We start from the raw sequence: 16,309 nt of genomic DNA on the forward strand, positions 1-16,309 counted from the left end.
GGCAAATCATACGCCTCTAAGCTTTTCAATCATGTTCAGTTCTAGTCTGATCAAATATCCTTAATTGAAAGAAACCTATGGGGAATGTGCCTAGCTGAATTGAAAGTAATTATTATTACGACTAAATTAAATCCAAACAAGTTGTACTATAAAATATGCATAGAACAAATAACACTTTAAGTCCATGAAAAAAATTATTCCCTTAAAGTCCTTCATTACAATTTTCCTTGAGTATTCTGTTCCAGATTTTGTTCTTTAAGGCTATTAAAAAAATATGTAAGAAAGAAGCATCCAATTAGAAGAGTTTTGTCTATATAAACAGCTATTGGGATGGATTTTTCTGCTGTACTTTACTTTTCTACCAAATGGATCAATTATATCACTAGGTCTTACGAAATAGAGATACAGAAAAGTTGGAACTGTTTGAAGTGTTGAAACTCATTCATAAGGAAAGATTAAAAGACAGGTGCAATTTCATTTATCATAGAGAAAAAAGGTTGGGGAAAACTAAAAAGTGTTTTCACTAATAGGAAGAACATATATGTCCTATTAAAAAGACAACTGGGAATTAATGAAATGAAAATAAGGGTTGGGTAGACGTCTGTACAGAGAAATTTTACCAAAGAGAATATTGTAAATGCTGGACTCAACTTTCAAATAAGGATGTGAAATCTTTTACCATAAGTGCCTTTATAAACATTGATGATTCTTATATATTTTGTAGCATTTAGAGACACAGATTCTCTGTGAAGGTGTGCAGAGGGAGGAGTCAACCTACAAAAGGTACTTTAGGTTATAATTTTATGAGATCCTATGATATGAAGCCCTAGGTCAATGATTGGAAAAATGAAATCTAATAGAGTTAATTAGCTTAATCAAGATCCCTGAATCAAAGGTGAGAGTCGAAGAAGGTAATTTTTTCATTCATTCTTTGGAGGGTAGATTCTACATAAAAATAAAGAAGGAAGGCAAAAGGAAAGAAGATGCAAAGAAAGAATGATCTCAAGGTAATTTACTATACTGCAATAAGTCCTACATTTTCAGGAATGTAACCCTCCTGTTTTCCTTTTTTTAACCATAAGGTTTTGGAGACCTCTCTTGAGTCTTCTGTTTCATGCAAAGAGAATTTTGCATGAAATTTTTTGGGGAAGGTTTTTCTGACATCGGCTCACCTTCCATTAGTCAGAACTCAGTCATGTGACTCTACCTGACTGACTTTTTACTGCTGATCTAGGTGACATACTTGGGCAAGAGTAATGTAGCTTATGTGCTTTTTTGTTTGTTTGTTTTGTTTTGTTCTGTGGGGGTTGGTGGGAGGACTTGTGCAGGCAGAAGAAAGACTAACAAATGTGGGAACAAATCCAAATACATCCTTTCAAAGCAGGAGCTGCAGCACTACTGGTGTGATACTAAAATGCCTTAGTGCCTCAAGCATAAAACCATTTTTAATCCTTTAAAAACACAGTTGAGAAAACCATTGAATTTTTTTAGGGTAGACTTCTTCTACTATAATTTCATTTGAAAATCAAACTTGCTGTGAATTCCACTAGAAATTCTTAGGGCTGAGCAATGAAATTATGTAATTTTTAGCAAGTGCCAACAATTTCCATGTGAATGGGACCTTTATTAAACATATTTTAACACTCCTGTGGATTAATAATGTGTTAGCAGAAAAAGACATGTTGAGCTTAGTGCAATTATCCTTCCATCCCAATTATACTGTGACATTAAATCTTGTGACATTTAATAAGAAAGGCCATTTCACCCATGGCTACCTCTAGTGCAGACAATTTATGCAACAGTGTTCCTGTAGAAAAAATTATGAAAAGAAGGCATTCCAACATGCTGATATGTCTAACTGCCCATGTAAATTAAATAAGGTGTAGCCAAATATATAAATTGTTAATATTATGATTACCTGCTTCCTGAGACAAAAGAAAGATGAACTAACAATGTTAGATTTTAATCTATTACAAAATGAAAATGGATAACTCCAAGGAGTTACTTAGTGAATGGAGATTCAAGAAGTTATTTTTCCTTCTATAAGAGGCATAGAAAGTTTTCTCTAAAGTACATATTCACCTGGTATATTTAACCTATAACATAATATTTCTTTAATTTAAATTTAAATTGTCATTAGAGTTACAAAGTGCCTTGGTTAACTTAAAGAATAAAAACTCTTGCATTTGAGATTTAATTTCTGATCTCTCTCTCTTAAAGTGGTTTGATATCTTAAATGTCTAAACTGTGTGTGTGTGTGTGTGTGTGTGTGTGTGTGTGTGTGTTGGTAGGAAAAGCTGAAAGATGCTGTGTCTAACACTGACTCTGAATTCACTAGGAATTTACTGTTAAATAATGTTTTAGCATATAGTAATAAAGAAAAGTATAGGAACTGCTGATTAGGTACTTCTTAAGATCCCTGTTTACCTTTTTTTCTGATCTTTATACTGTTGATATGATGGAAGAAAAACATCAAATGTGATAGAAACCCAATAAATCATATGTTTGGAGGTCTACATTAAACCTCAAATGATAAGAAAAGGAAAGACAATGGAATGTATCAGGAAAAATTTTCCTATGTACTTATATTAATACACTATAGTGAATCCCTCCATCATGTACATCCATAAGAACGGGGTCCTAACTAGAATAAGATGTATTCCATGTTTACAAGTCTATCAAAATGAATTCTAGTATCAAATATAACTAAAAAGAACCAATAAAAACATAAAATTAAAAGCATTTAAAAAATTCAAGTGACCAAGAGAAACTTTTTTATTTATATAAATAAATTTCTCAAATATCTTTACTTTTAAATAAAATCCTCAAGAGAAACTGCTAGGTTTTCTAGAAAGACATATTTTGGGAAGTTGAAAAGTTTGTATGATACTGTGACTGCAGAATTGGATCAGATTGATTTGTTCTTATCTGGCAGGTAAAAGTCCCTCAATGACTCAGTGATGGGATTGGTTGATAAGGATCCTGGGCTATTTTATCATTGGAGAAGCAAAAATTATATTTATCGATGAATTCATCCCCATCCTAATTGTTCCTTCCTGAGTATAGAACCTATAATTTATTTTTATAAACTTGTGGCTGCTATTTGGTTTATTATTCTTAATATAGCTAGAAGCTCACTAATTATCATGATCATATAAATATCTTTAGATATCCAAGCTACTTAATTAGAAAGACCAATAATAATTCATTTTCTTCTCTGTTTTCATGACTTACACTTAAAGGGTAACAATAAAGAAGTAAATCCCTAGTTCCCATTATGGACAGTCTTTACCAATGTAACCACTTTCACTGTTCCAACCAGTAATAGAGGAAATCATGTCCACTTGGGCGTTGAGCTACAAATGATAATAGAAAAGCTGACTTTTTAAGCAGTAAGGAAGCAGAGCATAAGACTGGGTAAACCCAGCGGCTCCATAAAATCTTCAAGATCCTAGAATTCTTCTTTCTTTCTGCCCTACCATTTAGAGTATTGTCTTCATCCTGACACTGGTTCCCTTGATTCAGGACAACTTCCAGTGGCAGCTGCATATTTTCTGTTCAAGTTAAGAGCAGGAGAGAGAACTGAGATTCAACTATTCACTCCTAAGAGCTAGGAAGAGCTTTCTTAGAGGTCACCAACAAGTATCTCTTACATCTTGTGGTCCATTATTGTGTCAAATACTGTTCTTGAGCTGATTGACAGCAAAAAGGATACAACTCATAAAGACTAATTATGAATAATCTTAACTAATTGAATTTTTGCCTCCCCTGTGTAAGGGAATAGATGTTATGATACTAACCAGTGGCACTGTTTGCTGGATAGAATAAGTGCAAGGAAACTAAGCAGGGAGAGAATGGAGAAATAGGTATGAAATGAAAATGTTAGGAGATAAGGGACCACTCTTCCAAAGAAAAATACAAACCAAGTGAAAGAGTGATGTTAAGTCCTTTGGATATAAACCAAGGAATGTGATAGCTGGGTCAAATGGTGGTTGTATTCCAAGTTTTCCAAGGAATCTCCACACTGCTTTCCATATTGGTTATACCAATTTGAAGTTCCACCAGCAATGTATGAGTGTGCCTTTTTCCCCACATCCTCACCAGCACTTACTATTGTTTTTATTCTTAATACCTGCCATTCTGACTGGAGTGAGATGACATCTTAGAGTAGTTTTGATTTGCATTTCTATACTCAAAGGACTTAAAAACAGCATACTACAGTGATGCAGCCATATCAATGTTTATAGCAGCACAATTCAAAATAGCTAACCTGTGAAACCAACCAAGATGCCTTTCAGTAGATGAATGTATTAAAAAAAACTGTGGTATACATACACAATGGAATATTATTTGGCATTAAAAGGGAATAAGATCATGGCATTTGCAGGTAAATGGATGGAGTTGGAGAATATTGTGCTATGTGAAGTAAGCCAATCCCAAAAAAACAAAGGCCGAATATTCTCTTTGTGATGTGGATGATGATCCATAATGGGCATGGGGAGGGGAGAACATGGAAGGCATGGTGGAACTTTAGATAGGGCAAAGATAGGTGGGGGAAGAGAAGAGAAATGAGGGTAGGAAAGATGGTGTAATGAGATGGGACATCATTACCCTAAGTACATGTATGAAGACACAAATGGTGTATGTCTGCTTTATGAACAAGCATACACATGAAAAATTGTGCTCTATATGTGTACTCTGAATTGAAACACATTCTGCTATCATATGTAACAAATGAGAGTAAATAAATAAATTTTTCAAAGGTGATGTTAAAATAAGAAAAGAAATAATAAATCAAGAATAGGTAAGTACTATTTTATGTTAAAAGTAGACTACTAAATATTTACAACACTTTGTATTTGTTAATAAAGATTAGTTGATTTTTTGAGAGTAAGATGAGAATGTAGTAAGGAGGATAAGATGAAATGAGGAGACAGTGCTATCTTGTGTTTGTGTTAACTCGTGATTTAGGGTAAGGTTTAGACATGGAAAACACTGATTGTTCCTGTTTATGTGGATGTATTTTGTTTGTGTGGGAGGTTTTAACTACCTGTAGGTTGACATATTGGATGTTTGTCCCAAATAGAACATAGGTAATGAGATACTCATCTGAACTGAAAACCAAGATATCGTCTTTGTGATATGCTGAAATGAGCCGCTGTAAACACTGAAAAACCCAAGGTTTTTGTAACAAACCTAGCTCCACATCCCCTTTTGGATTTCTGTTTCTAAGAAGACATTTATCATTTCATAATCAAAATTGTGTGCAGATACTAGTTCCAAAATGTATGCAGTTGCTATCCAAACATGTCAATATGTAGGCCAAGGAGACTGACAGATTCCCCTGTTCAAGGAGGAACTGTCAGTAAGGCTGGGCACAGTTAAGTTCTGGAATCGTATCTGGTTGCAGGGATCATCTCAGAGTGTCTGCCTCATCAAGTTTAATTCTAAACCAACCCAGACCTCAAAAATCTCAGGAAAGGGATAGATAGTTGGGTTTGAAACAAGTATCTGTGGCTAGTCATGGGACCAAAGAGGAAATCACATAGAATCTAGGAACCAAAAAGTCTGAGTCACAAGACAAGCAAACTGTCAGATATTAACAGTTGCAGAACCAAATTGTTTTCAAGATAATTCAGAAAATTCTCTTCCTGGTCTATTTGGAAAATTAGAAAAGCTTACTGTCGAGAACCCAATTATGTGAATTTTTTATTGTGTTGACTTTTCTATGTAAGTGTTTCACCTATCATATTGGTTATGTAGCATAATCATAGGTATATGTATGCTTTCTCAAAATATATTTGTTTTTAAATAACTAGACTTTTTATAATATAACATTTTCTACCTGTTAAAGTACAGCAAGCTGCCCTTTCTAAAGGTTTCCTAGAGCCCTCTTTCATTTTCTTTCATTTTCTCAAAATTCTCCTTCGGCCAAATCTAGGCTGCACGTTGGAGTTTTGCTTATGAAACTCTTGAAAAGGTACAAAGATCATTTTTGCATTAAGTACCTGGCAAAACAGCTCTTTTCTGTAGAAAAATACATAGAAGGATTATTTATGGTGCAAATAGACTTTCTCAGGGAGTTGCAGTTAAGCAATGGTGTACCTGCTGTGTCCAGTGAAAGAGGGATATCTGAGAGTAGTTCCCTGTGCCAAGCAAGCTGTTGGGCAAGGAGTGCCCTGGGGTCTCAAAGGACCCTCTTGGCCAAACAAGATAAAGCTTTGTGGAAACAAATGAACAAAAGTATCACAGACCTGCAGTGCACCACAAGACAATTTGCTTTGTCTAGAAAAGCCAAATATTTTCACATTTGGTACCCATGGCTTCTAAAATGAGCATCTAATATCCTTTCGTTCTGTTCTATTGCTGCAGTAGTACAACTGGGTTAGTGTACCTGGAACACAATATTTTAACCTTAAGGATGATTTTGCTTTATTAAAACATTTTTCCCCTTGTGGAGTTGAAACAGAAACATTTCGGATACGGAGATTCAAATAGAGTATACAGGCTGGGAAATAAAATCCGTCATATTTTTTCTCTGAAGAAAATGAATATCTAACATATTGTTCAATTTGAAAAAGAGAACAAGTGGCCTATTGATGAATTGCTTTAGTTCCTAACATTACTGGGAGACAGCTGATAAAAATGTCTTCATATATAATCATTAACAATAGGATTTTTTAGGGGGTTGGTGATAGCCTGTGGGTAAACAAAAGAATTAACTTACTTCATCAGAAAGCAGAACGCAGATCTATCTTCCATTGTTAAAGGGCAATTTCTTTGAGTGATCTGCTTTGTGGATTCTATCAGTAGATGGTTAATTTATGAATAGTGAACCTAAAAAGTTCAATACTTTCTCTCCTGTGGTAATATGTTTGCAGTAAATGAGACATTAACTTTTTAAAAGCTTTTGCCTGAAACCATAGTCAAATGGTTTTAGCCAGTATTATTAGGGCTTTTTTATTATTTTATTTTTTGTAGTTGTGAAGTATGTTTTTCTAATACAAGTTGATCACTGTGTTTTTGCATGATGTATATGCATAAAATTCCATAATGCAAATCAGTCTATTTTCTGATGATCCTTTCTGTTGTAATTCTCATTAAAACATTTAGTACAGTGGGCTCTATACTTGTTTCATATGGAGTAAGTAATACAGCTTCCTTTGAATTTTGAAGTCTGATATTGAAAATCACAACTTCCTATCATTTTCTTTAAAAAATTTTAAAATTTTACCATTTTTCACATCCCATGATATATTTATGTGAATTTAACTATGTAAATGTTTTCAAATCCTTTATGCATTTAAGAATACCATGTTCATATTAACAACAAGGTCAGACTCTAACAGTGAATCATAAGAGAAATTATCAAGATTTACTAACTTGAGGAATTCTAAACCTTCTTTTTACAGTATGCTGTATTAGATATTGTTAAGGAATTGTAGTTAACTATAACTATACAATTGTTTATATAGGTAGCAACTTCTATAATAACACCTATTTTTGTCTTTTTTAAAAGCAATATTTAAATATTTTAAAAATATATTCTGTTTCAGGAGTCTTTCAAAATTAATTACTATTGCTAAGCTGTATTATTAGAATTCTATATTTCAGGTAGAAAATAAATGCAATATTTTCAATAACGTATTTTATTATATGTCCACTTCTTAAAAGAGGTAACCATTCAGAAGAGACTATTAGAAGATAAAACAACCATCAACCTTGAAAAGTCCTGTGCTGGAGAATTTTTCCCCAATGGTCCTAGACTGGAAAGTGTAGAATTATTGAAAGAAACAAAGAGAATCCTGACAGAAGAAAAAAGACAATTATTGTATATGAGAAAATAGAGAATTGGCATTTGATGTTTTCCCCAGAGTAATGGAGACAGGTAAAGGAAAAAGAGTAAGAGCCTATGTGATACCCAGGAGAGAAGAAAAAAGTGAACTAGCATTAGCATGCAACAGAAAAATCTTTAAAATGCACACCTTCCTCCAGACAGCAATTTAACCTCTACAAATTGTATCCCAAGTAAATAATTTAAAATATAAACTTAAAAAATGAATATTAACAAAGTTTCTCATTACAGGATTTTTTTTATGATACAAGAAATTTCACACAAAAATAACCAGTAACTGATAAATGATTATATAAAATACAGTTCATCCTTAGTGTAATGTTAGGCAAGCGCCATGAAATTGTAGTTGAACATTTTATACCATAGAAAGCTATTCACAGCACATATTGTTAAGTAAAGGGACAAGAAATAAAATATATTTATATTTTTAAACTTTTAAACACATATATTAGAAAAAGGAAAGAAAACATGTGAAGAACAAATGCCTAATGTTGTACATTAATAATCCCATATTTGTAAACATAGGAGTTTTTGTTTCTCTTTTGTCTTGTTTCCCATTTTTAAATTAATGGACACATGATACTTCTCAAAGGAAAAATAAAAAGATGTTTAAAACAGACTCTTATGTACTTTTTCTTTGAAATTGTCTATCAAGATACATTGGAAGGGAAACCCAGATTTGATAGAATTGGAAATGGACAACTAACTGATTTCTTTTAGTGCTTTGTCTTTTAAGAACCAATATTAAAAAAAAAATTAAAAAGAACCAAAATAAAAACTGATTAAGATACCGTAAAACCCTCTGTACTCTCCAGATACTCTGTAGATTTTATTTTATTTTCTGAAATATTTATAATATACAACAGATCTTATAAGAAAATATTGTTTGTACTAAAATATAAAAAAAAATTTTAATCAAGTGTATTTTGATTAAACATAAAAGAACCAACATACTTTTCTAAAAAATTTTCTAGGAAACTAAAATTGAGGTAATTTTTTTTCTTGACATTGAATTTCTATCAAAAGCCAGGAAACAAATATTAATATCAGAATAATTAAAGGCTGATACAAAATTAATATTCCACTAATACTTTTCTCATTCAGTATTTTTCAGGAAGCTCTAGTACATAAAATAGAATAATCACAATACATACATGAACTTAGAAAAAAAGAAAATTATGAAAATGGTTATTATCTGTATATGTAATTAATGGTCACTGCGCAAGTAAATGCTTTATGAAAAATATTAAGTTGGCTATTGTTGATAACTCAAAAATTCAGTGCCATCCAATCATAGCAAAGAGAATAGGAGAAAATCTTTTCCACTTAAAATAACTATTAGAGGCCTGGGTTAGGATGTCAGTGAAATAGACACATAAAATAACTATTAGATGAAAAACCTAGGAATATACTTGAAATAGGCATAACCTCTGTGAGACAAATGACCAATTTTATTAGTGCCTAGTAATTGTACAAGATAAGGGGTTCATTGTGGCATGCTTGTACAGGCATGTAACATAGTCTTATCATATCTACCCCATTCCCTCCCCCTCCTCCTCATACCTTTTCTTTTCTGTCAGTCCCCTTTTACATACCTGTTGTCTTTTTTGCCCCCTTGATTCCACATAAGAGAGAAAAAAATATTGCTTTACTTGGTTCACTTAACATAATGATCTCCAATTCCATCCATCTTTTCTGCAAATGATAGAATTTAATTCTTCTTTATGACTGAATATACATCATTGTGTCTACAAACCACACAGCCATTCATTTGTTGACAAGGACCTAGGCTGATTCCATAACTTGGCTATTCTGAATTTTGCCACAGTACATGAGTATGCAGGTATATAGTATATATAGTATTTTGACTTCTATTTCTTTGATGGTACTGTTAGTTCTATTGCTTTGGTAGTACTGTTAATTAAATTTTTAGTTTTTTGAGGAACCCCCATACTGATTTCCATAGTGACTATACTGATTGACATTTCTACCAACAGTGCAAAAGGAAGGATTCCTTTTCCCTCCTCATCCTCTCCAACATTTCTTGTTTTTTGTTCTTGACGGTTGTCATTCTAACTAGGGTGAGATGGCATCTCAGTGTAGTTTTAATTTGCAATAAATGGCAATATCATGAGGACAGATGTTAAAAACAAAACTAGGTATAGAGTTAAAATATTTCAGAATCATTAATTCTCCCTAAATCTATTTGAATGTAAACAAATCCTCTTGGAATTATTGAGGGACAGAGAGATCTTAGAAAAATATGAATCTAAAATGAATCTAGCCAAAACTATATTCTTAAATAGATTTAAAACCACTTTGGAAACAAAGTTAATGTGAGTGAGCTTGTTGATGTGTATTCTGAAGTGCTAATATTTAAAACAGTGTGAAATGATAAATATTCAGGAAATTTATACCTTCAGTTGGACTTCATGCAATGGCTAGAAGCTGATCAAAGTTCAAACACAAATTAGCAATGTGATAAACGTATTTTAACACTAAAAGGGATAAAATAATTAGTAAGTCAGAGGCAACTGACCCATAGTAAAGACAGCAGATGCATGTATGAATTAATAGCTTAATGGATAAGTGGATGGATAAATACATAGATACATGGATGATTGTATTCATAGCTTACTCGTAAATAAAGTAAGTTCCAGATTGACATGAATCTAAAAAATATGAACTATACTAAAGAAAACTAAGAGTTTAAAAATAAATATTGGAATGAGTTGACTGCTCAAGCATAGTACCAAAATAAGAAATGATAAATGGAAAAAAATGTTTGGTTGATCTCATAAAAATGTAAAACTTTGTGAGTCACATAGGAATCTTTTTTTTTTTTCCTGGAGGTACTGGGGATTGAACCCAGGGATACTCCAACGCTAAGCTACACCCTCACCCCTTTTCTTTCTTTCTTTTTTTTTTTTTTATTTTGAGACCATCTCACTAAGTTACCTAGATTGGGATCAACCTTGAGATTCTCCTGCCTCAGCCTCCTGAGTAGCTGGAATTATAGGCATGTGCAACTGTGCCCAGCACATATGACATCATAAAAAGTTGAAATCAAGGGATGAATGTATAAAGAAACCATGGTATGGATACAAAATGGAATACTACTTAGTCTTTAAAAAGCAGGAAATTCTGTCATTTGCAATAACATGAATAAGCCCAAAGGCTATTATGTTAAGTAAAATAAGCCAGGTACAGAAAGAAAAAATATTTCATGATCACACTCATAGAAGCAGAAAATATAATAGTGCTTACCAGAGCCTAGGAAATGGGAAAGTGTGGGAATGGGGAAATAGGTAAAAGGCACAAAATTTCAGTTAAATGGAAGTTCATGAGATATATTGTAAACATGTTGACACACATAATGTGTTATGCATTTGAAACTTGCTAGGAAAGTACATTTTAAGCACACACACACAAAAAGATATTTCACATGATAGATAACATTCCACAATGTATGCATATATCAAAACCTAATGTTTTATACCATAAATTTATTTGTGAATTAAATATAAATAAAAGTTGGAAATAATATAGAAATTTAGGATGTAATGCAAATATTGTTTAAAAATAACAATAATAACCAGTTCTTATATAGTGTTAATCATGTGTCCTGCACTGCTCTTGGGGCTTTAATTTATTAACCAAAGCACTTCTATTGAGAGGTCCCAGAGACTAGGGATGTGGCTCAGTAGAACAGCACTTGCCTAGCATTCATGAGGCCCTGGCTTCAATTCCCAACACTACAAAAAGTAAAGAGATCCCTGTGGTAGATACTATATTGTCTTCATTTTGCAAGCAAAGAAACTGAAATATGGAAAATTTCTAGTTGCCCAAAGTTAGACAATAGGTAAGTGGTAGATCCAGAAATCAAACCTAGAGAGACTGGATCTTGAGACTGTTCTCTTCCCTTTCTGCTGATATATGCCACTCAACACTGGAGTTACCATCACTTAAAAAAAAAAAATCACATAAAAGAAAGATTAAAAAGTCACTTTTTCAAGAAAGAAAATATTATAGTCAATAAGCCCTTAGAAAATGTTAAACATTAATGGCTATCAAAGAGCAAAAAATGAAAGGGGATTAAATATCTTATTTTTCAGACCAGTAATGATTAAAATATTGATTGAATATCCTGAGGAATGAGATGTGGGGAAACAACCTTATGTTGGTAAATGAACAAAACATTTCTATAGGGCAATTTTGAAAACCATATAAAAAATTTTAATCACATACTTTGACCCAATAATTACTGCCCTGAAGAAATCATTTAGCAAGTGTGGTGTGAGTGTGTGTGTGTGTGTGTGTGTGTGTGTGTGTGTGTGTTTGCATGTATGCTTTAAGAAAGATATTCAACAAAATGTTAATGGTGGTTCTTATTGATGGGGATCTATATTTTTCCTGAGATATTTTTAATTAGGGTTTTAATTCTTATATAAGTGGAAAAAATACAGTTAGTTTTGATAATTCAAATCTCCATCAAAGATCAAAACAATGATTTGATTACATTATATAACTGGACTGTTAGAAGGAGACTCCAGATTTGATATAGTAGCTAAGTAATATTATCAAATAAACAGGAATTTTCTGTTTCTCCATGTTCCCTCATCAGCATGTTGGGTTTTCTAATTTGCATTCAAAATCTCATGATTACAAGATGGCTGCCTCAGCTATAACCACCACATCCATCATACAACCACATTAAAGGATAGATAAATATTGTGAGGGTGGGGAGAGATGTTTCTTCCTTGTGAATTTCTTTCTTCTTATCTGAAAATAAATCTTTCCCAGAGTTACTCTCTCAGCAAACTTCCCCTTATTATCATAGGCCAAACTCTGGTATCTACCTTAAACCTACCTTTGACAAATAGGCATGGGAATCCCACTGTGCGCTTAGAAAAATTACAAGTCAGCCTAGGGCTGGAATAAGATCATCACTGCCCTCTCTCTGCAGCTAAGGAATAACACATTGCTCTGCTCTCATCTGTGGAAATCAGGGTTCTGTTAGCAGTGAAAAAAAGGGTGAGCGCTATTGGCAGGCTACCAATAATGTCTGCCACAGGACCCAAATGTTTTCATTGCCGCAATAAAGCAAAACAGTACAAAACCTTGGTAAGCCTTTCATTGGAGAAATAGGCTACCCTACATTTCTAATAACCACACTTTTATCATGTGTAATTTGGAAGATACAGAATCATGGAACTTTATAACCGTAGGGGGCCTTAAAAATCACCAGTCTAATTCACTTAATTAACTAACGAGAAAAGTGGGTCCAGCAAGGTTATAATCTACCCACATCACTTAGCTCAAATTAAAGAGCCAGGGCCAGCCTACTGATTTCTTCTTCAATATAGGGCCTCCCAAGTTCTTGCCTGTAGCATGATTGATCCTAGGTAATTAAAAGCAATGTTTTAATGGGCTTCTCATTTATTTATTTTTTATCAGATATCTCCTTGCTTTCACTCACTTTAGTCTTTATTAAATCCAAATGAAAATTTGTCAAATTTTTCCTTGCTAAAAAACAAAACAACCAGAAACAAAACTACAAAATACTTTGGAACTTCTTTTTCCTTCCTGATACCTGTCCCACTGTGAAAAGCCCTTCTTTGAACTTTATTTTCACATTCTTGCTTGAATTGCTTCATTTTTGCTTCTATACCCTCAGTTTCAAATTCTTAAAGGTTAATGAGTCAATAATTTTTTACACAACATTTCCAAAAAAATATTGGACCATAGGATACTTTACTTTTTATTAAATTCAGATATAGACAAATATTACAGAAGTAGTAGAAGGAATTCCCATGTACTCTGCCTCTGTGTTACCTGCATCAAATGTTCTATTTTACCATATATTATATGGTAATGTAACATCTATGTGCATAGATTTTTCTGAACCTTTTAAGAGTGTAGACACAATATCCCTTTAGATTACTTCAGTATGTATTTCCTAAAAGAAAGACATTTTCTTGTATAATCACAAAACAATAATCAAAGTAAAGAAGGAACAGAGATGCATTTATTTTTTTATTAAAAGTCCTTTTTTTTGTAGTTGTAGATGGACAGACTGCCTTTATTTATTTTTTTATGTGGTGCTGAGGATTGAACCCAGTGCCTCACACATGCTAGGCAAGTACTCTGCCACTGAGCTATAGCCCCAGCTGCAGAGATGCATTTCTACTATCTAATCTACAAACCTTATTTATATTTCATGAATTTTCCCATTAATGTACTTAAAAAAATGTAATTGACAGGAATCCAGAATCATATGTTCATATCTTTTAAATGTTCATATCTTTTAAATCTCCTTTAATCTAGAGCATTTCTTAGTTTCTCTTTTTTTGTTTTTGGAAGAGTACAAGACATTTGTTAAGTAGAATCTCTCAAAGTTAGTTTGTCTTATGTTAGTTATAATTAGATTAAAATTAAACATTGTTTATAGAAACATCAGAGAAGTAAAAATGGGTGGAAATGGAGGATATTATGCTAAATGAAATAAGCCAAACCCACAAATTCAAAGGTCAAATGTTTTGTCTCACATGTAGAAGCTATAGTAAAATAAAGGAAAGGGGGAGGGAAGGATGGGATTACATAAGGAACCAATCAAAAACAAATTAATAGGTGAGTGAAAGGAGGTCTAGTAGAGTAGAGGAAGGAGAGCTGGAGAGGGGAGGAAGAGGGGAGATCACAAACTGAAATTGATTTCCATACATGTATGAATTCGTTGGGATGAACCCAACTTCTATGTATAAATATAAATTTGTGATAAAAAAACAGAAAATGATGACAATTTTCCTTTATAGATGATGTTAATGGTAATCATTTTATTAAAAATTATCTAATGTTTCTTTCCGTTTTGTAGGTAATATGGGAAAATAGAGACAATGTGTATGTTCTGTTTCTCATGTATCACATCCACCACTTTAATAATTATTCCTCTGGTGACTGACAAATAATTTCCTGACTCCATTATTCCCAGTACATTTATTAGTTGGCCTTTGTACCAGGTGGGCACAGTGACTCACACCTGCAATCCCAGCAACTAGGGAGGCTGAGGCAAGAGGATCACTAATTCAAGGCCAGCCTAGGCAAATTAGGGAGACACTATCTCAAAAAATAAAAAAGGCTGGGGATTTAGCTCAATGGTAAAGTGCTCTGAGTTCTATCCCCAGTGCCAAAAAAAAAAAAAAATGGCATTCTACTCTAAGTAACAGCTTCCCCTTCTCTCCCATTTATTTATTTTTATCAATATAGATTTCTAGATTTGTTTTCCACCCCCATAGGGTATGCTAATAATTATTATTTTGACACTCAAAATTTCCCAGATTTGGGCAGTAGAAACATCCAAGCTGACTTCTGTGTGCATCCCAGCTCTGCCCTTTACTGGTTGAATGATCGTAGGGTAAATTGCGTAACCTCTCTAAACTCCAGAGTCCTCATCCAAATGGTGAAGTCCTTCCATAGGTAGAGCACCTAACTCTATCCTAAACAGCATGACCACAGAATGAACACTTGGCTCCCAGCCTGATTCATTGCAAATCCTCAAAATCTTTGTGAATTAGTACTATTTACTAAAGATATATCTATAGACCTATATAGAACTGGGGTGAGTGAAAGTTCTGCTTGAAAGTGGGCAGGGCTGATTTCTCTGCTTCTCTATGTGATGTACATATTCATGGAGTTTTAGAACAAGGCCTTAGTACAATATGTAATTCAGTTGCTAAATGCCTAGCAACCACTCTTTGGAGTATTAGAGGTTTTTGTTTGTTTCTGCTGTGTTTTAAATGTGTTAAGAACTTACCCCCTCCAGGGGCTTTAAAACACACCAGGATTTCAATGACTTTCACAAGTAACCCCAACTCAGAAAAACCTTTGGTTTCCCCTGCCCTACTGAATGCCCACTTAGCAATTTCACTTCACTTGCTGGCAATTATCACAATTTGCAATTAGATAATTATGTGCAATCATGTAGAATCACCCTCACACTGAAAGGCACAAGATGCTAAGATACATGAGGGCAGAAAACAGGTCTCACTCATTCAGCATCCAGTGGAGTGCCAGGCCATAGCAGCTGCTTTTTTGAAAGACTGATTCTGTATCTGAAAATGTTTTCAAAGACTTAAACCTGCTTATACATTATGCTATGCTTTCTTCCCCCTGGCATTGTCATCAAAAAGAGAAAATTAGTATGGACAGATTAGGAAGTGATTTGAACTGGTTCCCTGATCTTGAAAGGGGGCATCTCTCAAACATTTTATTTCTACCATGCATATTTGTATGTGGAAACCCCAATACAAAGAAATAATAGCATTGTTTCTCATTCTGTTACAATGTAATGTTATTGCCTGATATATTATCCTCAATGTCCACTTTTAGGAAGAGGTGGTGCTCAGGAACTATTTGTTCAATGGCTGTTTGTTCATCTAGCTGAAAAACTTGTTGGAT

General features: G+C 33.4%; 1 protein-coding gene across 7 annotated transcripts in view; it reads left to right on the forward strand.

Moving 5' to 3' along the window:
* Positions 1–16,309, forward strand: part of B3galt1 (beta-1,3-galactosyltransferase 1) — a 558,180-nt gene that overhangs the window by 312,512 nt on the left and 229,359 nt on the right. The gene's annotated exons all lie outside the window — the stretch shown is intronic.

This window comes from Marmota marmota, unplaced genomic scaffold (assembly GCF_001458135.2).
Source record: "Marmota marmota marmota unplaced genomic scaffold, marMar, whole genome shotgun sequence".
In the NCBI taxonomy this organism is placed as follows: Eukaryota; Metazoa; Chordata; class Mammalia; order Rodentia; family Sciuridae; genus Marmota; species Marmota marmota.